This window comes from Oncorhynchus masou, chromosome 15, assembly GCF_036934945.1.
Source record: "Oncorhynchus masou masou isolate Uvic2021 chromosome 15, UVic_Omas_1.1, whole genome shotgun sequence".
Taxonomy (NCBI): domain Eukaryota; kingdom Metazoa; phylum Chordata; class Actinopteri; order Salmoniformes; family Salmonidae; genus Oncorhynchus; species Oncorhynchus masou.
Genome location: NC_088226.1, coordinates 51,662,378 through 51,687,737, shown reverse-complemented (window position 1 = coordinate 51,687,737; position 25,360 = coordinate 51,662,378). Strand labels below are relative to the sequence as shown.

Here is a 25,360-nt window from a genome sequence, read left to right as displayed (position 1 = left end):
AAAATTTCTGGGATCTTTAATTTCAGCTCATGAAACATTTGACCAACACTTTACATGTTGCGTTAATATTTTTGTTCAGTATATTTTTCATTTATTTTTTTACAAATGTTAGAGTATTTTGTGTAGATTGTTGACAATTATATCAATTTTAATCCCACTTTGTAACAACAAGGGGTGTGAATACTTTCTAAAGGCAAAGTACATGTACTGTATGTCACATCAGAGTCCTTAGTAGCTAACTCTCCAACCTAGGGAAAGTACAGTTTTATGCTGCAAAGTTGTGGGAGGCAACCCGACAGGACTCGTTAGAACAGAGCATGGACAGGACCAGGCATAATCAGACTAGCACCACATCACTGAAAGCAATGTCAATTATGTTATTTTCTACACAGAAGATTATTGCTTGGTGATCTTATGGTTAATTTCTAATACCTTTCAGAATCATTTCAGTGACTTCAAACCATACTTCCTCCTGACATACTATCAAAGTACAGGCAGATTGATTTGTAATAGACTATCACAGCCCCAAATAAAAAAGTGAACATTAGCTGTTGATTGAGTTACTATCATGCCACAAGGCGAGACCCAGTTGCAGATGATTGGAGTCTTACAATGTTTATTAATCCAAAGGGGTAGGCAAGAGAATGGTCGTGGACAGGCAAAAAGGTCAAAACCAGATCAGAGTCCAGGAGGTACATAGTGGCAGACAGGCTCGTGGTCAAGGCAGGCAGACTGGTCAGGCAGGTGGGTACAAAGTCCAGAAACAAGCAAGGGTCAAAACTGGGAGGACTAGAAAAAGGAGATGCAAAAAGCAGGAGAACGGAAAAAACGCTGGTTGACTTGGAAACATACAAGAGGAACTGGCACAGAGAGACAGGAAACACATGGATAAATACACTGGGGGAAAAAGCGTCACCTGGAGGGGGTTGAGACAATAACGAGGACAGGTGAAACTGATCAGAGTGTGACAGTTTTTAATGCTTTAATGGGAAGCTTATCACAATGGTTGGGAATTAGACAGTGAAAGTTCAGTTTTGCTATGGTATGAAAGTGGTTCTGATGTATTGCAGGTCATATTTTGTTTGTCTGTCCATTTATGCAGTTGGTCCTAATCCATCCAGGATGGGATGGCATCCTTCCTACAGGCTGCAGCACCACCAACTGACAAAGCTCCTATTGGCCATACAGCCTCTCACAGACAAACGAGTAGCCCCTGTCCATTGACAAGTTCTACTAAGTCTATCAAACTGGATGAGCTCCGTTCAAGATTATCAATGGGACATTAAAAACGGTTTATATCCTATGTTTCACTGAGTCGTGGCTGAACAATGACATGTATAAAATACAGTTAACTGGGTTTTTTTGTGCATTGGCAAGACAGAACAGCTGCCTCAGGTAGGATCAGCAGGAGTGGTGTGTGTCTCTTTGTCAACAACAGCTGGTGCATGATCTCTAATATCAAAGTTTTGAGGTTTTGTTCGCCTGAGTTAGAATGTCTCATTATGAACTGTAGACCACACTATTTACCAAGAGAGTTTCATCAATATTCTTAGTAGCTGTCTATTTACCTCCACAAACTGATGCTGGCACTAAGACCACACTCAACAACCTGTATAAGCCCATAAGCAAACAAGAAATGCTCATCCAGAGGCGGCGCTCCTAGTGCCCGCTTTAATACGTGTTACTCCACACACAGAGAGGAGTACAAAGCTCTCTCATCCTCCATTTGGCAAATCTGACCATAACTCTATCCTCCTAATTCCTGCTTACAAGCAAAAACTCAAACAGGAAGTACCAATGGCGGAGTCATTACGGAAGTGGTCCGATGAAGTTGATGCTAAGCTACAGGACTGCTTCGGTAGCACAGACTGGAATATTATCCGGGATTCATCCGATGGCATTGAGGAGTTTACCACATCAGTCACCAGCTTCATTAATAAGTGAATCGACGATGCACAGTGACCGTACGTACATATCCCTACCAGAAGCCATGTATTACAGGCAACATTTGCACTGAGCTAAAGGCTAGAGGTGCCGCTTTCAAGGAGCTGGACATTAATCCAGACACTTACAAGAAACCCTGCCACACCCTTCCGATGAACCATCAAACGGCAAAGCGTCAAAGCGGTTGCATCAAATCAAATTTGATTCGATTTGATTGGGCATGGTTTAGCCACTACATGTACTGAAAAGAATAGTAACATATAGATACAAGAATGCTCTGCTATGGGGACAAAAGTTAATAATTTTTGTCTGAGGGTGTAGTGGTTGAACCATGCCCTAGAACTACTTAGTAGAACTGGTCAATGGGTAGGGTCTACGGGTCTCTCTGTGATTGAGTGTATGACTATTTTAAAACACATTTGTAGTGTGTGTAGGGGCAGTCGTCACCAACCACCCTCTTGGAGATCGATTCTCCGGTAGATGTTCACCCCATCCATCACAATAGATTCTTCCAACCAAGTTCTTGTTGACAAGCTATGTGTAATTGTGTGTGCACAATAAGTGTGAAATACTAACTCATCCAACTTTCCTGTCATGGGATGAAATGATAGTTGTGTATAGTAATGTCAGTGGCGGAGAAAGCTGGTGAAGACAATGTGAATAAAACCACAGTTTTTTGTACTTTATACCATCGATGACTACTCTGTTGCTGCACTACAGTGCATTTGGAAAGTATTCAGACCCCTTTACTTTTTCTACATTTTGTTACGTTACAGCCTCATTCTATTGATTAAATCATTTTATTCCCTCATCAATCTACACAAAAATACCCCATAATGACAAAGCACAAAGCAAAAACTGTTTTATAGAAATGTTTGTAAATTTATTAAAAATAAAAACCTGAAATAACACCTTTACATAAGTATTCAGACCCTTTACTTAGTACTTTGTTGAGGCAACTTTGGCAGCGATTACAGCCTCAAGTCTTCTTGGGTATGATGCTACAAATTTGGCGCACCAAGATCCTATCTGCAGATCCTCTCAAGCTCTGTCTGGTTGGATGGGGAGCATCGTTGCACAGCTATTTTCAGGTCTCTCCAGATATGTTTGATCGGGTTCAAGTCCGGGCTCTGGCTGGGCCACTACAGGACATTCGGAGACTTGTCCCTATGCCACTCCTGTGTTGTCTTGGCTGTGTGCTTAGGCTCATTATCCTGTTGGAAGGTGAACCTCTACCCCAGTCTGAGGTCCTGGGTGCTCTGGAGTAGGTTTTCATCAAGGATCTCTCTGTACTTTGCTCCGTTCATCTTTGCCTTGATCCTGACTAGTCTCCCAGTCCCTGCCTCTGAAAAACATCCCCACAGCATGATGCTGCCACCACCATGCTTCACCATAGGGATGGTGCCAGGATTCTGCAATGAATAGATGGCAGACAGGATATAGGCAAGGATGGGCCACCATGCAAACAGGCTGTTCTGGTGACCTATTGAAAACTGTACAACAATGACATAGCAAATTAAGATGCATTATGTATGCCTTTTGTTTTGATGACAAGACAAAGCAGCCTACAAACCTGTCGCTTTCAGGGTCCAACTCCAGTTCCAACTGACAGGTTGACCATGCGGGCTTTAGACCATCCTATCAGGGGGTGTGCTTTAGACCATCCTATCAGGGGGTGGGCTTTAGACCATCCTATCAGCTAATCAGGGATGTGAGAACCCACACGATCAGACTGAGCATTTCCGTGGCCCAAGGAGGCTCACTGAAATAAATTATTAAAAATATATACATATTGTTATATATATATATATGTTATATTCACAAACAGAGATTTATTAGACATAAAGGGATCCTTTAAAAATGTAATTAAAAAGACTGCATGGGGGCTTTAACAGGGAATAGAAGTTGCATGAGTGTGACAGATCTACAAATGAGGGTCATCATTCAGCTTTCAATTTCATCATTCATCGTCCACTTCCCTGACACCGAGCCTCTCACATGTACCCTACACAGCATCATAGCTCATATGTGTCCCTGTCTTTTATAATGACACATCATCACTAGTCCTGATTGCCCGTCTGTGCTTATGCACCAATTCACCTTTCCACATCCTACACTGCTGCTACTGTTGCTGCTTCTCACTTCTGGATGTCGTTAGCTGTGTTGGCTACCATGAGCAGTGGCCCTCTCCAGCGACCATTAGCACACTACCGACAGTATCATCATCGAGTCAAATTGGGAGATTGAGGTGAGGACGAGTGAGGAGGCAAATTGGAGTCTTTTTTATCTTAAGCTCATTAAATGGTTTGTCTGGGCCACGCTGCCTGGAGCCCCCTCATCACACGCAGTCTGACTGGCTGGTGGTTGGGTGCTCTTGTTATAACTCTACCTACGCCCAGGACCAATTTGGGCGCCTGTTTCCCTATGTGCGTGTGCGGTGAACGCCGTCCTGGAAATGTAAGTCCACATAGAACAGTCAGAACAGATTAACATCCAGGCTCTCATCTCCATGAAGCATGTCAAACCCTCCTATGTGTAAAGTTCTGCTTTTCTTTTCTTAGTGAACCTTGTGATCTTGAACGTAGCCCTGTTTCTTTGTGTTCTGGAAAGTAGCCCTGTCTTTCATTTTTGTTCATTGACTTCATCTGTGTTCATTTCTCACCTGGTCTCATCAGCTCCCTATTTAGTCCAGTTCTTTCTGTATATATGGTTGTGAGGTATTGTTTGTTTTTGACTGCCTACCTGTGTTTGACCATTGCCTGCGACCACAATTCCTGCTTTCTGTGAAGGCTTAATAAACATCTGCCATGCTCTGTGCGTAAATCTACACCTTTTTCTCCCTGAGTATTCATTACAGAATACCTCACCTAAAACGAAATGGATTCAGCGGAGCTACAGTGGAGCGTAAACCAGCAAGAAGAGCTTATGGAGGAAATTTGCCATCTTCTCCGCCAGCCTATCCCTACTCCTCCAATACCAGGTATCGTAACCCATAGCCCTCCTTCGTTCATACCCATGCCTGGAAAATATGACGGTTCACCTGGGAAATGTCAGGGATTTCTGATGCAATGCAGCAAATACATTGATTACAACCCCACTAACTTCGCCACTGACAAGAGCATGGTGGATTTTGCCATGTCTCTACTCACAGGCAAAGCCCTGGATTGGGCCACCGCCATATGGACTGACAACAGCACAGAACTCGGATCCGAGACCCATTTCCACACCCTCTTCAAAGAGGTATTCGATCACCTCCTCATAGAACTTCAACAAGGACGCAATTCAGCTGCCAAGTATGCCCTCGAGTTCCGCACTATGGCTGTAGGGAGTGAATGGAATGAGGCTGCTTTACTTACCATCTACTGAAGAGGGCTCAACAGGGAGAGCTGGCCTGTAGAGGTGACCTTCAGGATTTAAATCAATACATCCGTATCTCCATCGACCACCTCATCGCCGACCGCCAAAGAACTCTGCCACCCAGGAACCCGAAACCTCTTTCCTTGATTCTGTCATCCCATCCGAGTCTTCCAGAGCCCATGTGTTGGGCCATGCTACTCTCTCATATATTAAATGTCAAAAGCGGATCCAAGAAGAGCTCTGCCTATACTGTGGAGGGAAAGATCATCTACACAGCCATTGCCCTATTCGCCCCCCACGGAGAGATAAGAAGGGTCCCCCAGCTGCTATGCAGGCAGGCGAGTCTTTATCTCCCAGAAGCAATTCTCCGTCCCAGTATTGATAACTGTGAAGGGGGTTACCAAGTACGTAGAAGTCTTGATAGATTCGGGAGCAGCAGGTCATTTTATCGATCACCAGCTAGTACAAGAGCTTGACATTGATCTAACACCTGTCACCCCTCCTATAAGGATTAACACCCTGGACAGGCAGCCATTGGGCACAGGCTTCATCACGCACCTGGCACACAGCGTCATCCTCCAGATTGGCGTCTTCCACACAGAAACCATTCAACTCATGGAACTCTCATCCCTCAACAGCCACTCGTACTCGGACACCCCTGGCTTTGTCGTCACGACCCATCTCGTGGAAACAAGCTGAACTACTGTCCGGGTCTTCTACCTGCTTCTCCAGTTGTCTCAGCCTACCCTGCAGAGCCACCACCATTGAGGACTCTGCACCGGCAGTGCCACCCACCAAACCATCTGAAGACGCCCAGTACAGCAATGTCTTCAGCAAAATCAAGGCCTCCACACCGCCACCACATCACCCAGGAGACTGTGCTATTGACTTACTCCCTGGACTGTCTCACCGAAGGGCCGTGTTTACCCCCTATCTATCCCGAAAAATTAGGCAATGGAGAACTACATTGATGAAACACTCAAACAGTTTAATTTGTCCTTCTTCCTCAGCTGCGTCCAGCTTCTTCTTCGTTGGAAAAAAGGACGGTGGTCTCCGTCCATGTATTGATTATTGTTCCCTGAATGATGTCACAGTCAAGAACCGTTTCCCTCTTCCTCTGATCCCAGCGACCCTGGAACAAGTGGGCCGCGCCAACATCTATACTAAACTCGACCTGCGAAGTACATTTAATCTTGTTCGTATACGTGAAGGCGACAAATGGAAGACGGCCTTTATCACCACTCGAGGGCACTACGAATACCTGGTCATGCCCTACAGCCTTACGAACTCCCTCGTTGTCTTCCAATCCTTTATGAACGAGGTTTTCCAGGATATGATCAACCGCTTTCTCATCGTCTACATTGATGACATCCTGATTTACTCCTACTCCCTGAAAGAACACATACAGCATGTGCAAAAGGTTCTTCAACAGCTCCTTGACCATAACCTTTATGTGAAGACTGAAAAGAGTGCCTTCCATGTAACCTCGATAAACTTCCTCGGCCCCGTACTTTGACCTGGAGGGGTCAGCATGGATGAGAAAAAAGTAATCACAGTCAGTAACTGGCATAAACCCACCACCATTAAGGAACACCAATGTTAAATTGGGTTCTCCAACTTCTATCGCCAGTTAATTCGGAACTTCAGTTCTACTGCCACTCCCCTCTCTGCCCTTACCAGCCAAAAGACCCGGACCCTTCAATGGACTGATGCCACCCTGACTGCGTTCAACAACTTGAAACGCCTCTTCACCTCAGCTCCTGTTCTTCGCCAACCGGATCCGACCCTTCCTTTCACCCTGGAGGTGGATGCCTCCGAAGTAGGAGTAGGAGCCATACTCTCTCAGCGGGTGGGAACACCTCCTGAGGATGTTGTGCACCTCCTGTTCTCCAGGAAGTTATCCCCCACTGAGAGGAATTACGATGTGGGGAACAGGGAACTCTTCGCCATCAAGCTGGTGCCACTGGTTGGAGGGTGCACAACATCCCTTTTTCGTCCTAACAGATCATCGTAATCTGGAATATATCAGAGAGGCCAAGAGGTTAAACTCCAGACAAGCCCGCTGGGCTATCTTCTTCACAAGCTTCGATTTTCATGTTACTTACATCCCTGGACAGAAAAATGTAAAAGCTGATGCTCTCTCCCGCCAGTTTGACCTTCCGACCAGTAATTCAGGCCCTACACCCATTCTTCCTTCCTCTTGCATTATGGGACCGGTACAGTGGGAGGTTCACTCTGCCATACAAGAAGCCCCAACCTCAGACGCGACTCCTCCTGAGACACCAGCTGGGAAGAGTTAGTACCAGCAGATGTTAAACACCAACTGATGCAATGGTGTCACACATCCTTGGGGTCAGGACATTACACAAACCACCAAACTTCTAGCCCGGAAGTACTGGTGGTCCTCACTGGCATTCGATATAAGGGATTATGTACTCTCCTGTCCAGTCTGTGCCCAAACCAAAAGCCCTCGTCATCTCCCTTCCCGGAAGCTTCAACCTTTGCCAATCCCTCACAGACCCTGGTCCCACATATCTGTGGACTTCATTTAATCTTCTTTAATCTTTAATCATCTGGTAACACCACCATCCTTGTCATAGTAGACCTTTTTCAAAAATGTGTCGTCTGGTACCTCTTCCTCATTTAACGAACGCCATGGAATTGGCGGAGTGTATGTTCCAGCAGGTGTTCCGCCTGTATGGGATTCCGGAGGACATCGTCTCTGACGGCGGGCCCCAGTTTGTCTCCCGGGTGTGGCTAGCCTTCTGTTACCGACCCAGGGGTCCCCATCAGCCTCTCCTCTGGGTACCACCCCCAGACCAACAGGCAGAACCAAGAAATATGCAACTACCTCTGCCAACAATGTTCTGCCTCTCCACACGACTGGAGTCGGTATATGGCCTGGGCAGAATACCCTCAAAACTCACTCATGCACTCATCCCTCCGCCTTACTCCGTTTCAGTCTGTCCTTGGTTACCAACCCCCCATGTTTCCCTGTGAGGCGGAGCCTCGTACTGTCCTAGCTGTCGACGAATGGTTTCGGGGTAGTGAACGGGTATGGGAGACCGCTCACCGACATCTGCAAGAAGCCTCTAATACCCAACAGACGCCGCCAACCTACGCCACTCTTTCACCCCTGAAGCATGTATGGCCCTCTACCAGAGACATCCAGCTCTGCCTCCCCCAGCAAAAAGTTATGTCCTCGCTTCATTGGTCCCTTCAAGATAACCCATCGCATCAACCCTGTCCTGTACCGCCTCCAGTTACCCCGTCAGTATAAAATCCCCCATCCTCCAGTCTCTACCGGCAGTGTGCCCCCACCGTTGGACGTTGGAGGGGAACCTGCCTACGCCATATGGGCCATCCTTGATTCCAAACTCCTGAGAGGTCGAATCCACAATCTAGTGGACTGGGAAGGTTATGGGCCTGAAGACTGGTCCCCGACCAAGACATCCTTGACCCAGAGATCATTCAGGCATTTCACCATAACCGTCCGGTTAACCGTCCCGCTCCACGACCTCGGGGTCGACCTCCGAACAGACCCACTGGACATCAGCCTCGACACAGAACGTTGGGTCATTCCATGACCTCGTCGAACCAGCCTGCCGTGCCTCACCCCCGAGGTAGGCGTCTGCTCCCACACCCACCCACTCCACCCACTCCACCCTCCGGTGCCGTTGGGTCGTCAGGAGCCTACCTTGCCTGTGACCAAGATTCCTGCTTAATAAACATCTGCCATGTTCTGCGTGTGAATCTACACCTTTTTCTCCCTGAGTATTCATTTTTTTTTTTTTTTTTTTACCTTTATTTAACCAGGCAAGTCAGTTAAGAACACATCCTTATTTTCAATGACGGCCTGGGAACAGTGGGTTAACTGCCTGTTCAGGGGCAGAACGACAGATTTGTACCTTGTCAGCTCGGGGGTTTGAACTTGCAACCTTCCGATTACTAGTCCAACGCTCTAACCACTAGGCTGCCGCCTGTCACTGCCAGAAAGAAAGCCAAACCAGGTGTCTCAGTAACGTCTTTGGACAACCAGAACACAGGCCGTTTAAAGGAAGTAAAGATAATCCCCCAGTTACAGTAATCACACACAAATCAGCGTCTCCAAAACAGTTGGATGAATGGTCAAAGACTTTTCAGCATTCACGAGATGTGGGTATGAAAACGTGGGACAATTTATTGCGATATAAAAAACTCTATAATCTACATCCTTATGATGGGTTACAGTTGTTAGCCTTTCTTTGAACAACAGTGAACATGGCGTATTTGAAGAAAAGGTTTGTAGCCTTAACAACCTCCTCAAGGGAGACCCCAATTCAAAAGACCCTGTAGCCTTCACGGTAGAACAGAAAGAGGTTTTTGTCTTAAACTAGCGTTGACATCAGTGCTGGCTTTGGGCATTCCGGATTCAGGCCAACCGTGTGGCTGAAAAAAATGGCTACATGACCTCAGTGCTGACACAGGACCATGGTGATTTTTAGAAACCTGTAGGCTACTATTAGAAGAAACTGGATGATGTGGCGTTGGGATGGTGGCATCGCTTGGTCTCAACCAACATCTTACCATCAAGTGTCTACATGCTGTTCATACTCTTAAAAATGAATCGAGCTGCACAGGTCATGTCTGCTTTGTTGGAACAAGTGGTCGACAGTGTTGGAGGCTCCTAACATCATACAACGTGGTACACCATCTAATCCAGCTACTCTGATGCTTCCTCCAGATACTTGAACACGACTTGTGAGTTGGTTTTGGATCAGCTCTCTGATGGGTTAACTAAAAGTCATATGTTGGAAAATCCTGAATATATCTTATACACATACGGTTCAAGCATTATGAAGGGGGGTGAGAGGAAGGCAGGTTGGGCAGTTACTACAATAGACAATGTGATAGTGACAGGCACGTTAGGAACATCAGCACAGGTGGCGGAATTGGTTGCTTTGACAGAAGCATGCAAACAGGCTGATGAAAAAACAGTTCATGTCTACACAGATTCAAGTATGCTTTCGGCAGTACCCATGATTTTGATAAAATATGGAAAAACGGAGGATTCCTGACATCATTGGGAGCTCCTGTGAAGAATGGTCCAGAAGTGATGGCTCTACTGAATGCCCTCCAGTTGCCTGCACAAGTTGCAATTTTGAAAATGAAAGCACATAGAAAAATCTTTACAGGCGAGAGTAAAGATAATGACTTGGCTGACAGAGAACGCCTCTGTCACCTAAACTGTTTAGGAAATAGACCTTGGATGCATTACAACACATTAGAGACATGCAAAGAAGTGCACCAAACGACGGAGTGAGGGAATGGATGAATGCAGGGTGCAAACTCAGTCAAGAAGGTGTGTGGAATTACAACCTCAGATGTGTAGGGCCAAATGCACTCTTACCCTACTTGGTGACACAGATCCACTCTTTTGGGACACATTGGTGTGGACAAGATCATTTATAGTTTTGTGGGTAAATGGCGGAATCCTGGTGTGAGGAAAGAGCCTGAGGCTGTCGTGGTGAATTGCAACATTTGTATGGAAAACAACACAAGTGAAAGACAAGCACACGCCCCACCAGGATCCTTCAGACATCTACAGCTTGACTACATCACGCTCCCCAGATGTAAAGGACAGAAATATATGCTGGTCATTATTGATAGTTTCTCACGATGGGTTGAAGCCTACCCTACAAAGAAAGGAACTGCACAACACACAGCCAAAATCTGGGAATAACTCCTGAGAGGGGACATGACGTAGTGCCAGGACAGTGGGTGATGGTGAAACACATTAGGGCCAAAATGGGAAGGCCAAGTTTAGCTCATAACGAGGTCAGCAGTGAAAGTCCAGGGCAAATCACAATGGATACATGTCACTCATTGCAAGGTTGTCCATTTTGATGACAAAGCGGGGCCTGGAGAATAAATAACTGATTGATGAGCAGTCGGGGCCGATCTCAGGTGAAGAAGCATAGTAAGCCGATCAGAACCTGATAAGCTTCTAGGTTGCACACAGCAGTCATCATATTTGAGATATCTAGGTGAAATGTCCACTGTTTACTTTCACTTTTTTTCCTCCGTTCCAGGTTATGAGAATCTACCATCTGAAGCTGCAGCAATATCTCCTGACCCAAGGCCTGTACCTGAAACGATACAAGATCACTGGTGAAGTGTTCATTAGAGATGTCCTTATCAACCAGTGAAACAGAAGAATTCCTCACTACCGGCAGGCTGTCAGAACATACTCTCTAATAGTTATTTATGTGGAACTGATAGCGTTGTGGAAGTGCTGGTCACTCTTAAAGGACTCTGTGAATGATTACCTTGCCAATAGGACGATTTAATATTATTGTCTTGCAGACAACTGAAAGTTTGAAATTATTTATTATTATTATTATTTACTAATACAGGAAGGGTCATCATCATTATCACACCTGTTAATACCTATTTTACATAACTTTGTTTGAAATCTATTTGTTATTGCAATTGCAAGTAAAATATGCCCTGTGTGTTTTATAGAAATGCAAGGTGTTTAATGTAAATGATTTTATGCTTACAGCTAATGTTTTTTATACTGTCTATGTTTTCTAAAAGTATATTTTAAGTATATTTATTTTAAAAATGGTCTAGGGAGAGTGTAAGAATATTCAAAGATAAATACACAACACAGGGAATTAATGATCAATGGAAATAGTTGTTTTTCTGTCATGGGGAACTGAAGATTAAAGGGACAGGGACACGGGTTGTTTTTCAGTTCAACGTCTGTTTAGAATCTGTGTAGGGGTTCCAGATGGGACTCTTAGCTACAAGTTGTCATTGGTCCAAATTGTCTACACATTGAGCCTGAAACGGGATACTTGGTTTTTGTTCATTGGCCCAATTTTATTGCAAGGAATTCTAATTGATCAACAACAGGCTAGGCTTGGGTATAAACTACATCATGAGAACAGGGAAGAATGAACATCTACCATACACTTTCCAGCATAACAACTGTGATTTGTTCTCTATGAATAAATATATTTTCTCCCCCTGATTTGCTTTGGGGTCTGTGTTATTGAAGAATAACATCAACTGCTAACAGTGTCATTCGTTAAAGATTTCTGCCTTTGGCGAAACCTCTGGTGAAATAACGTAAAATGAATAGAAAAACAGAAATTCTACTTTGAGTACCATCTCTTACATTTGTGAATGTTTTGATCTAGCTCCAATGTGTTGACTGTAAGCAGCAGAGACAGGCAGCAGGATAGTGAATGTGAAGGGTGTGTGGCCCTCACCTCCCGACTGACTTCTAGAGAGACATGGCACTCAGAGCTCCCAGGCACATATAACCCAGACCAGGGCAGGCTCCACACTAAAATAGCTCCATGTCAAATGCATTTTGGGGGCAAATGCTGTCTTTTGATTCCCAGTGATCCACAGTGAGCCCAATTCCTGGGAAAACAACACTGAGATATTAAAGAGATTATTCTAAATGGGGTGGTAGCCTATACGGACAATGCAATCCCTCTTCCTGTGGAACAAATTCTGGAGAAAAATAACAACGTGATCTCGCTAGCTAGAAGTACAAGCTGAGAGATCAAGGTACATGATTCAGAGTTGAATGGTAGCCACTTTTGTTTACATTGAAAATCAGCAGAGGATCATGGGTACTAAGTAGGGTTAAGTGGTGCAGGGAGTGAACATGAAGTGACCCATTGCCCTCTGTGGAACACAGAACGGACTGTAGAACCAGCGGAGCGGTGTCTGTCTGGCTCACAGTACACAGCAGAGAGCCCCTTAGCCATCACAGGCACCCAGGCTTATTGTTCATGGCAGCCTACCTGTTCCTCTCCAGCAGGCTTTGATCACTAGATCGCTGGCAAAGCATCACAACCAGGCCAACATATTCACAGTAAAGTGACTGACACAGCCCTGACACCACGGCAGACAGGAATACAGAGGGGAAAAGCAGGGGCGCCAGCCACATTCCCTCCCAACAAAACATAGGACTAGACCAACAACCTAAAAATATGGCAAAGGGTTTAATTTCACACGTTTAGTATTGCGGGGTATGCCTTTGTGGATTCACACAGTCAGATCACTGCAATCCCAAGGCATTACCCCATTGGCCCCAGAGGTGAAAGCCATGTCTAATGCCACACAATCATGACTTTTGGTTAACCTCCTTTTATTACAGCTGCTTGGCCATAAAGTGGACGGACATGAGTTCAAGATGCAGAGCTACAGGGTTGGCTACTGTGGGAGATTAGCAGGTGCAGGAGAGCTCTTTGCTATGGAAGACCTGACAGCTTGCTCACAAGCTTCCAATGTCAGCTCAGGGTGGAGGCCTGACATTGACCTCAAGTTAAAACTATTACACTGTCGGGCATCCCCTGTTGTCTTCCTGTCGCCACCTGAGCCTCATATGGACAAAACAATTAAAGGATGTTGTTTTTTGGGGTAGTGAATTGTTTTGAAATGTCCTCTGGCTTCTCAGATACCTACTTATTGATGTGAATACCTGATGGGCAGGGTAAAATGTTTATCTTTTCATTTCCTTCTCCCTCCCCTCAAAATATGTATGTTTCAGAGCTATCAGATTGCAGGAAACGGTGACAATCCATTAAAGCAGCCGCGGGACCTTGTATCGGTGTCTATTATTCCACCAGAGAATCAGGAAGTACTCCATTGGATGGCAATGTACGATTTAAATCATTTTAATTAGGCATTTCTTTTGAGTGACTGACAGTCAAACACAATATCCTCCAGACAATGTAGGTCAGACAAAGAGAGTCAATAATACTTTTTGAGTTCGAAAAGCATTCCATTAACCTATTGAGGACATTTCTACAGCTGAGGCAATAATAAAACAAAACTGCTAAAATACCGTGTTGAACAGACTCTGCACTACTGCACTATGTGTGCATTTTCAAGCATGTATACTTAGCAATGTGCATGCCTCGCCCAGCTGAGGAGCTGTCTTTTTCAGCCATCTATTTCCTGTGTTTGACAGGTACAACATCCACGTGTCACTTAAATGTCACTGGATTGACTGCTTTCATTTTACTCCTGCCACCTTTTCATACTCTTGGCTTGTGCCTGTTGATTTTTCCGGTTAACGATATGATTGCGAAATGTTTAATGACCTGTCAAACACAGCCCGGTAATAACTGAAATAGGCTCAGTGGGATACATTGGCTTTCCGTTGAATCTATAAGGACACTAAAGCTTTGTCGGGGATTTTAGCGCACCGTCTCAACGTTTACATCACAAGAAAGAGAAGAAAGATTACTTTATTTTGATGGGTGTTCCTTTTTTGTCGAATTGAAAAATGCAATAATTTAATACAGTTGAAATTTGTACAAATTAGATGCACTGCAATGAAAGCAATTTCTGGAAAGAAAACACTCAGATTATTGTAATATTATGTTTGATCTTGCAAACAATGAAAAGTAAAATCAAATCAAAGTATATTTGCCACATGGGCAGAATACAACAAGTGTAGACCTTACTGTGAAATGCTTACTAACAAGCCCTTAACCAACAGTGCAGTACAAGATGAAGAAAATATCTACCAAGTAAAATAAATAAATAAAAAGTAATAATAAAAAGTAGCACAATAAGAATAACGAGGCTATATACAGGGGGCACTTGTACCGAGTCAGTGTGCAGGGGTAGTTGAGGTAATCTGTACATGTAGGTGGGGGCGAAGTGACTATACATAGGTAACAAACTAACAGAGAGTGGCAGCGGTGTACAAGAGGGGGGGGGGACAATGTAAATTGTCCAGTGGTGATTTTTCTGAATTGTTCAGCAGTCTAATGGCTTGGGAGTAGAAGCTGGTGTGGAGCCTTATGGTCCTAGACTTGGCGCTCCGGTACCGCTTGCCATGCGGTAGCAGAGAACAGTCTATAACTTGGGTGACTGGAGTCTCTGACAATTTTTAGGGCTTTCCTCTGACATCACTTATTATATAGGTCCAGGATGGCAGGAAGCTTGGCCCCAGTGATGTACTGGGCCATTAACACTACCCTCTGTAGCGCCTCACGGTCAGATGCCGAGCAGTTGCCATACCAGGCGGTGATGCAACCGGTCAGGATGCTCTCGATGGTGCAGCTGTAGAACATTTTGAGGATCTGGGGGCCCATGTCTCCTGAGGGCGAAAAGGTTTTGTCGTGCCTCTTCACGACTGTCTTGGAATGTTTGGACCATGACAGTTCGTTGGTGATGTGGACACCAAGGAACTTGAAACTCTCGACCCGCTCCACTACAGCCCCGTCGATGTTAATGGGGGCCTGTTCGGCCAGCCTTTTCCTGTAGTCCACGATCAGCTCTTTTGTCTTGCTCACATTGAGGGAGAGGTTGTTGTCCTGGCACCACACAGCCAGTTCTCTGATCTCCCTATAGGCTGTCTCATCGTTGTCTGTGATTCAGGCCTACCACTGTTGTGTCGTCAGCAAACTTAATGATGGTGTTGGAGTTGTGTTTGGCAAGGGGGTCAAGGGTGTCCGGGAGGATGCTGTTGAAGTGAGCCATGACCAGCCTTTCAAAGCACCTCATGGCTACCGACACGAGTGCCATGGGGCGGTAATCATTTAGGCAGGTTACCTTCGCTTTCTTGGGCACAAAGTTCAGAAGTTCTTTTCGGTCATAAGAGACAGTAGCAGCAACATTATGTACACAATAACTAACTGTTGCATTTATTAGAATAGGTTTTTAAACCTTTTAACAATTTCGATGACCTTTGCTAATATTCTGCATAATATTCTGCATATACCGGTATTTAAAGGTGCCATTGTAGATATCGCTCCGCCATTCTCTGGTTGCAAAAATAAAATAAAAAATCTAATTTCATTATACAATACGTGACAAAACAAGCATTTTTTATGAGAAACATTGTATCATCTAAACCGCTGTGAAATATATTTTCAATAAACCAAAATATTCTATTTTCAGCTGGTGTACAAAACCGAAAGTAAGACGCAAAAACGAAACTTAAGTTTGGAAAGCATAGAAAGAGTGCACATAGAATTGATCTACCGCTTCTTAGATTTGATTTCAATGAGAATGACAGATCTATAACTCACATGTCTATGTGAATTTGGTTGCGCCGCCCAAAAAAGTTACATATTGCAGCTTTACGTACTGTATGCCATATGTGGGCTATTGTAGATACTTATATACTGTGCTATTATGTATGCATACTTTGTATTTGGTCAATTGATTGTGTTTGTGTGTGTGTTCTCATGGTCAGCTTGCCACACTCCTTCAGATATGAAAAGACTCCACCACCTCCAGTTTAATTGACAGTGTTGACAGCAGTGAGCTTTGGCGCATGCTGTGAACACGCAGCTCTCTTTATTAGCCTGGTCTTCATTTATTTCCTGCTGATGGAGATGGAGAAATCCACAACCAGATAAATATGAAGAATATTGATGTCCATGCATCACAGAGTACTATATCTCTGTGCTCACGCAACCCTCCCCTGTCAAACATGTGTCTTCTCCACTATCCACACAAGTAAAGAGCAGAGCGATGCATACTGACAGCCCATTATTTAATATATTCGCCTTGGCAGGAGAAATGCCCGTGCTCTAAATATTAAGTATAATCTCTGGTCTCTTGAGGAGACCTGGCTAATTTTTTCTCTCACTGAAGCTTTTCCCCTCTATGATTCCCTCCTGTATGATTTAGAAGAGTTGCCAGTCCTACAGGTTCACTCACTTCATATGGCCAGGCTAGAACTAATAACAGTCTGTACAGACATCACTCTCCTGCTAACCTAATTCAGACCCAAATGATGTTCCTGTTGCTTTTAACAGAGTTCATTTGCTTAGTCTAGCAGTTCTCTCTAGGCCTAACTCTTGCAGGGTCCCCAGTCAAGCCACTACATTGTGCTGGAATTGTCAGAAGTGATGGATGACTGTCAACTTTCTGCTGTCTTCCGGACCGCACCTTTGAGATTTACAGGCCCGCTGACTACCAGGCATGAAAACCAATCTCTCTTTCTCATTCCTCCCTCCCGCTCTCCTTTACACCAGCTCATTCTCTCCATTTTAACCACCTCTGTTCCTATAAAAAGTGTGCAAAACAACACAAATATTCACACAAACAGAAAAAAAACATTTGTCTCTTGAATGTCACTACATCATAACATCTTTATTTTGACTGGCTTCTCTCTGACAACCTCTCTCTACATCCCACTTCTCCACAGGCCAAGTCACCGAAAATATGCATCTACATGGACTGTATGTGTTGAAATTCTAGCATCAAAAAGTTGTGAGGCTAATTGCGTTCTCAAAATAGTAATTGCTTTATTATCATGACTACTGTATTTTGGTGAACGTAATGATCGTTAGAAGGCATTATGTTAAAATGTAATAAAATGGTTGAATTATTATTATTCCCCCACTAATTCGGGGTATTTTCCAGGCGCAAGTCCTTAAATAAGCAAAGTTGCATCTAAACACTACCTTGGGCAAAAAACAACAGAAAAGAACAACAGGAGTGGACTAAACTGTGCAAGCCATATAAAATTCATAGAATGTACTGACATGAGTGGAAATGGACTATAATGTGAAAACAATAGAGGATAACTTTTAGCTCATGCAAAAACTCTCGTCCTCAGTCCTGCCAGGTCAATAGTTTTTTTTTTTATACCAGAAATTAAACTACATATTGTACATTTAGGTCTAAGGGAAATTTACTGGACAAAGACATAGGTTACGACTCAATCAATTTCATGTAACATTTATGTTTGTATGGCAAAATTTGGATTTATGACTTTTCGGTTCTAAAAATAGGAAGAAATATAATATTTGCATTAATTAGTCAACTTTTCAAAGGAGTCATGCTGAATGGTGGAATACATTTCTATTTAAGTATATGGCGCTGACACAGCGCTTCAGAAAAGACAGTAATATACATAAATAACATGCAAATGTTATTTAGATAGCAGTCTAATAAAATGCAAAATAGTGAGAAACGTGGCCACCTCCTACTCGTGAATTCACTGGAAGCCACTGTAATGGTACCTGAGCGAATGATCTCCAGCCTATCTGTCAGCATATTACACAGTTTATGCAGAGCTTAATCAGACATGTTCACACTTTCCATTTATATTCTGTGGCACATTAAATTCCAATGAAATCTTCAGAGGGCCCACATTTCTCCCAGATTGGAATCTCATTCCTGTGCTGAGACGTGTTTATTTGTCTGTCTATTTTTGCACTGGAGCAGAGACAGGGTGGTGTGATTACCAAACATGCCATCATTGCAATGAACACCTCGACAGGAAGGAAGGCTGAAATATACTGTACCATCACAAAGCTTTGCACACACACAAACTGAAAAGCATCAGCTCTTGGTGTCCTGGGTTATTTTTAACCACTCTCATGCTGAAGCCATTCCCTGACAGAGAAGCACTCTTCTGGGGATGGTTTCCATAGCTCTGGCTATGCATGTATGAGAATGTATGGTGACTAGTTTGTTCACCAGTCTATACTTCCCCACACAGTGAGTTCCTATGCCCACCTGAAGGTGACCCAATGGAGTTGTTCAGCATGTTGAGGCTTCATCCAGAGACGGATGAGGAAGCGAAACAGCCCACTCACAGTTTTTTTTCTTGTTCAACTGAAGCCAATGAACTAAGTAGACCAGACTCGGGTGCATTCACATTACATTTGGACATTTTAGTCATTTTGCAGCCACTCTCATTCAGAGCAACTTACACGATCAATTAGGGTTAAGCGTCTTGCTCAAGGACACAGACAGATTGTTCACCTAGTCGGCTCTGGGATTTAAACCCGCAACCTTTTGATTACTGGCCTAACGCTCTTCACCACTAGGCTACCTGCCAACCATTGGTGTCCACACCGAATCCAGGTGGTGAGTCACAAATGGTAAACGGCTTGATTGAACTTTCTTCATTTATCCACCCTTTTCATCATCCTACAGCTTGAACTTCAAATCCCAGTGACCTTTGGGCCAGAAACCAATGGTATTGTGAGGAGGCAGATGTGCATCGCAGAGAACAAATATGGTCTTGCTCTCTCTACACCTGGTGTTGGGTGTGCGGGTTGAGTATTTTAAATGTAGCCACCGGCAGTGTTTCAGTCGAGCGTGTGAATAATATCAAGGTTGAAACTAAATACGTTATTTGACCTTCTGCTCAATCTGCATTAATTACAAAACAACCCTTGGTCAAGCCTGGAACACTGCCAAGAGCCATGGGACAAAATATGAGTAATTTTGAGATTAATAATGTATTACTGTCTAGATGGGAAGTGCCAGGATCCTGGTTATAAATAACAGTGCCGGACGTCTCATAGTGCCCATGCCAGCAGGTGCTCTTGCATCTCTCTAGTACGCACATAAATATGCAGATCAGAGAAAAGGCCAAATAAATAAAAGCATCAGGGGTTTCCTGTGATAGTAACTAATGGCATTTGAGCCTGCGCCACTCTGAGGCAGAAGATGATAGATTTGTCCTTCCATCCTGCAGCTGTTCACATATCAACAGCAGCCCAAATAAAACAATTGAAATGGAGCTGCGTTATTGCCTGTGACACAGAGCAGGGTGATGCGTCGGGCCGTGCTGATGGAGAGGAGAGGAGGAGGTTAATGAATGTCCAGCACTGTTGGCATAGCATACACTACATGGCCAAATGTATGCGGACACCTGCGCATTGAACATCTCATTCCAAAATCATGGACATTAATATGGAGTTGGTCCACCCTTTGCTGCTATAACAGCCTCCACTTTTCTGGGAAGGCTTTACACTAGATGTTGGAACATTGCTTCATTCAACCACAAGAGGTAATTAGGCCAGGCCTGGTTCAGGGCTCTGTGCAGGCCAGTCAAGTTCTTCCACACCGATCTCGACAAACCTTTTCTGTATGGACCTCACTTTGTGCACGGGGGCATTACCATGATAAAACAGGAAAGGGCCCTACCCAAACTGTTGCCACAAAGTTGGAAGCACAGAATAGTTTAGAATGTCATTGTAGCTGTAGCGTTAAGATTTGCGTTAACTGGAACTAAGGGGCCTAGCCCGAAACATGAAAAACAGCCCCAGACCATTATTCCTCCGCCAAAATTATCAGTTGGCACAATGCGTTCAGGCAGGTAGCGTTCTCCCGGCATCCGTCAAATCCAGATTTGTCCGCGTTTCAACTGAGTCCAATGGCGGTGAGCTTTACACTACTCCAGCCGACGCTTGGCATTGCGCATGGTGATTTTAGGTTTGTGTGTGGCTGCTTGGCCATGGAAGCCCATTTCCTGAAGCTCCCGACAAACAGTTCTTGTGCTGACGTTGCTTCCAGAGGCAGTTTGGAACTCGGTAGTGAGTGTTGCAACCGAGGAAAGACGATTTTTACACGCTACAGCACTCTGTGAGCTTGTGTGGCCTACCACTTTGCGGCTGAGCCATTGTTTCCCCTAGACGTTTCCACTTCACAATAACAGAACTTACAGTTGATCGGGGCAGCGCTGGCAGGGCAGATATTTGACGAACTGACTTGTTGGAAAGGTGACCATCTATGACAGTGCCAAGTTGAAAGTCACTGAGCTCTTCAGTACGGGCCATTCTAATGTTTGTTTATGGAGATTGCATGGCTGTGTGCTCGATTTTATATCAAATCAAAATCAAATCAAATCAAATTTATTTATATAGCCCTTTGTACATCAGCTGATATCTCAAAGTGCTGTACAGAAACCCAGCCTAAAACCCCAAACAGCAAGCAATGCAGGTGTAGAAGCACGGTGGCTAGGAAAACTCCCTAGAAAGGCCAAAACCTAGGAAGAAACCTAGAGAGGAATCAGGCTATGTGGGGTGGCCAGTCCTCTTCTGGCTGTGCCGGGTGGAGATTATAACAGAACATGGTCAAGATGTTCAAATGTTCATAAATGACCAGCATGGTCGAATAATAATAAGGCAGAACAGTTGAAACTGGAGCAGCAGCACGGTCAGGTGGACTGGGGACAGCAAGGAGTCATCATGTCAGGTAGTCCTGGGGATGGTCCTAGGGCTCAGGTCCTCCGAGAGAGAGAAAGAAAGAGAGAATTAGAGAGAGCATATGTGGGGTGGCCAGTCCTCTTCTGGCTGTGCCGGGTGGAGATTATATAACAGAACATGGCCAAGATGTTCACATGTTAATAAATGACCAGCATGGTCGAATAATAATAAGGCAGAACAGTTGAAACTGGAGCTCAGGTATACACCTGTCAGCAACGAGTGTGGCTGAAATAACCAAATCCACAAATTTGAAGGTGTGTCCACATACATTTGGCCATTCTATTTTCATCCTTGCTGCCGAAGTCATTAACAGCACACCTCAAAATAGAGAACAATGAGAAAAATGTAAATACAATTTTAAAAACAGGGTCGGCATGACCAACAACAAGGGGGTCCAAGGATATCACAGTCATGAAAGTAGTGCTGGGTTGGCAAGAAGTAATGTCACAGGTCAGCGTTTTTCATACAGAATCCAGGGGACTTGGACCCCACAGCCCCGCCACATCAACAGCAGCTGCTGAAAGAACTCAACGTGAATGGCTTTAAAACGCCTCTAAAGAATATCAATCTGGCTCCTGCGCACTTCTCACCCGTGAGATAACATCCTCATTAATCAATCAACCGCCTCTGTGTGGTCGCTCCATGCTCTTTATTTCCCTCCTGTCCCCTCTTCTTTAACTCATCTGTATCTCAGCACATCCTACAGCAACAATGGCTGTGGGAGAGTATGTAATGCGAGAGGTAAGCTCTGTCCACATCTGTTGCTGCAGTGTTGGCACTCGGGCTTTGATTGGAAGGTGGTAAAAAAAGCAATCTCCTAGACTGGGGCTCATCAACATGCACGCCGTGCGTCTGCCCACATACCACCGAGGGAGACCGTTAAAACATAACACACAGTTTATTGTAGAGCCATGCTGGTATGAGCTCCAAGGGCCTCTGTCTGCAGATGATGAAAAAGGATTGAAACGGACAGCTCGCATCAACAACTTCAAAAAGCAAGAGAGCAGAGTAAAGAAGGACAAGAAAGAGGATAATAGTCTCAGGCTCATCTCTTGAAAAATGTGTTGAGGTGTCTAATGGCTTTCTGTGATGCCTTTATACATCATCTAATGTAATGCATCATGACTCCAAAAATGGCCTCTTCTTATTGAATACAGGATCGCATTAATGCACAGAGTAACCTTTGGAATGTCACGGGTAACAAAAAGTGATGGTTTTCCTGCAGTTGACTGATTACAGTCTGATAACCATGAAAAACACCACACCCACCATCGGTTCCCAGGAAAACAAAAATCAATAAACACAAGCACACACAAAAGAAAATCTAAGAATTCTAAAAGCCCAAAATTTACAACCGGCACACCTTACAGCAAATCCATACCATAAAAAATGACTGTAAGTGTTTCTTGTTACATTTAGAACAACAAAAAAAAAGAAACTTGTGCTATTCCCTCATCTATCTATGCATCTATACAGTGCATTTGGAAAATGTTCAGACCACCTTACTTTTTCCACATTTTGTTACATTACAGCCTTCTTTTAAAATATATACATTATCCTCATCAATGTACACACAATACCCCATAATGACAAAGCAAAAATAGGTGTTTAGGTTTTGCAAATGTATTAAAAATACAAAACTGAAATATCTCATTTACATATGTATTCAGATCCTTTACTCAGTACTTTGTTGAAGCACATTTGGCAGCGATTACAGCTTGGGTATGACGCTACAAGCTTGGCATACCTGTACTTGGGGAGTTCCTCCCATTCTTTTCTGCAGATCCTCACAAGCTCTGTCAGGGTGGATGAGGAACGTCGCAGCACAGCTATTTTCAGGTCTCTCCAGAGATGTTCAATCAGATTCAAGTCTGGGCTCTGGCTAGGCCACTCAAGGACATTCAGAGACTTTTCCTGAAGCCACTCCTGCGTTGTCAGGCCAAAGACTTCAATCTTGGTTTCATCAGCCAAAGAATCTTGTTTCTCATGGTCTGAGAGTCTTTTGGTGCTTTTTGGCAAACTCCAAGTGGACTGTCATGTGCCTTTTACTGAGGAGTCGCTTCCGTCTGGCCCCTCTACCATTACAGTCTGATTGGTGGAGTGCTGCAGAGACGGTTGTCCTTCCAGAAGGTTCTCCCATCTTCACAGAGGAACTTTGGAGCTCTGTCAGAGTCCCCATCAGGTTCTTGGTCACCTCTCTGACCAAGGCCCTTCTTCCCCGATTGCTCAGTTTGGCTGGGCGGCCAGCTCGAGTCTTGGTGGTTCCAAACTTCTTCCATTTAAGAATGATGGAGGCCACTGTGTTCTTGGGGACCTTCAATGCTGCAGACCTTTTTTGGAACACGTCCCCAGATCTGTGCCTTTACACAATCCTGTCTCGGAGCTCTACGGACAATTCCTTCGACCTAATGGCTTGATTTTTGCTGTCAACTGTGGAACCTTATATAGACAGGTGTGTGCTATTCCAAATCATGTCCAATCATTTGAATTTACCACAGGTGGACTCAAGTTGTAGGAAAATCTCAAGTCTGCAGTTGTATATGTAAAATAGTCTCGGAAACTCGACTGAAGATGAGAAAAGAAGAGAATTTCTCCATCGAACGACCACTGGTACGTCTGGAAGATACATTCTAACAGACACTCAGAGAAAGTATTCGCATTTCCATGAGCATAGTTATCAGCTGTCTGTACGATAGTGGAATTCCTTTGTCTCTCCCTTTCCCTCTTTTGAATCTGCCATTTTGTGTAACAAGCTGCCATATCGGTTTAGTCCACTTTTCATTGCATTGTGTAGTAATCAATGTGTAACCTATCCTGTTTGTGTGTTTATGTAATTCTGCGTGATTATTTAGTTAGTTAGTAAATAAATAATTAAGCCAATTTGTATATCGCTGATTTATCATTTATGCTACAGTTCGTGCAGATATCCAAGTGTTTTGTGACATTCAGAATGAGACGGAAGGTAAATAAGAACTAATGAATTGACTGTGACTGATCTAAGAGATATTTATATCTTTAGAGTTAAGTCGGGAGATAGAAACTCGTTAAATAACTTTTCCCGTAGTGCCCCAGATTACTACTTAATTAATTGTTATATGATTAATTTAATTGCGTAATAATTGAATGTGGAATTTTAATATTTAATATAATATACTTGGATTTGTTTATCACTTTTGTGGTTGCTACTATCGTGTCAAGACTATCATTAATGTGTTTGACTGTTATTTTATGAAATAATAACATTCCACATAACAGTGTTTATGTACAGTATGAGCTGTCCCTATTGAAGACTTGTTTGCATATGCCGTGTATATGATTAAATGGGATTTACAAGATTATGTAGTACTGCTCTTGTAGCAATGATATTTTACATTACTCATGGTGAAAAGACACAGCCAAACCCATCAAAACCTCTTGATGAGCATTTCTCCACTGACATTGACAAACAATATTTATATAGCCTAAATGTGTAAAAGAAAGGGATTGGTGAGAACGTAATCTTGATTTATATTCAGTGTGTCCTCTCTGGTCTTTGGGACATTTTCCCTATTGAAAGCCTTGAAACTAAATGATTGTCCCTATGTCCCAGCAGGGTACATCATGCCTACCTAAAGTGCTATCATGCTGCATGATATTAACTGAATGTGAATATAGCAGAATACATCACAAGAACCAATTTGACATTGTATCCTGATATTGATTTTCCTCTGAAATAGGACCACAATAGAATTGCAGTCATGTCATTACTTCAATATGTGCAGCACCTACTAGCATTGCAAATATACGTGGAGAAAGACTGTAGGTAAGGTCACAGAAAAGGAAACCGGTGAACGTGGAGATTAAGGTTTAAATTCATTACAGTGCTGTATAAAATGAATCAATAAAAAATGTTTGCCCAAAATGATCTGATATATGCATAAGTGGAGGCAAACTGCAAGAAAGTTCACCGAAAAAGAAACAGGTGAGAAGAAAAGAATGTGGAGATTAAGAATGTGGGCTTTACATGCCAAGGTTTAAATGAATTACAGTGCCGTATAAAATGAATCAATGCAAAATGTTTGCCCAAAAGGATCTGATAA

The 25,360-nt window shown here is 43.7% G+C and overlaps 1 protein-coding gene across 1 annotated transcript in view; it reads right to left on the bottom strand.

The window, feature by feature from the left end:
- Positions 1 to 25,360, bottom strand: part of LOC135556419 (cytosolic carboxypeptidase 6-like) — a 466,431-nt gene that overhangs the window by 274,666 nt on the left and 166,405 nt on the right. The window lies entirely within an intron of this gene.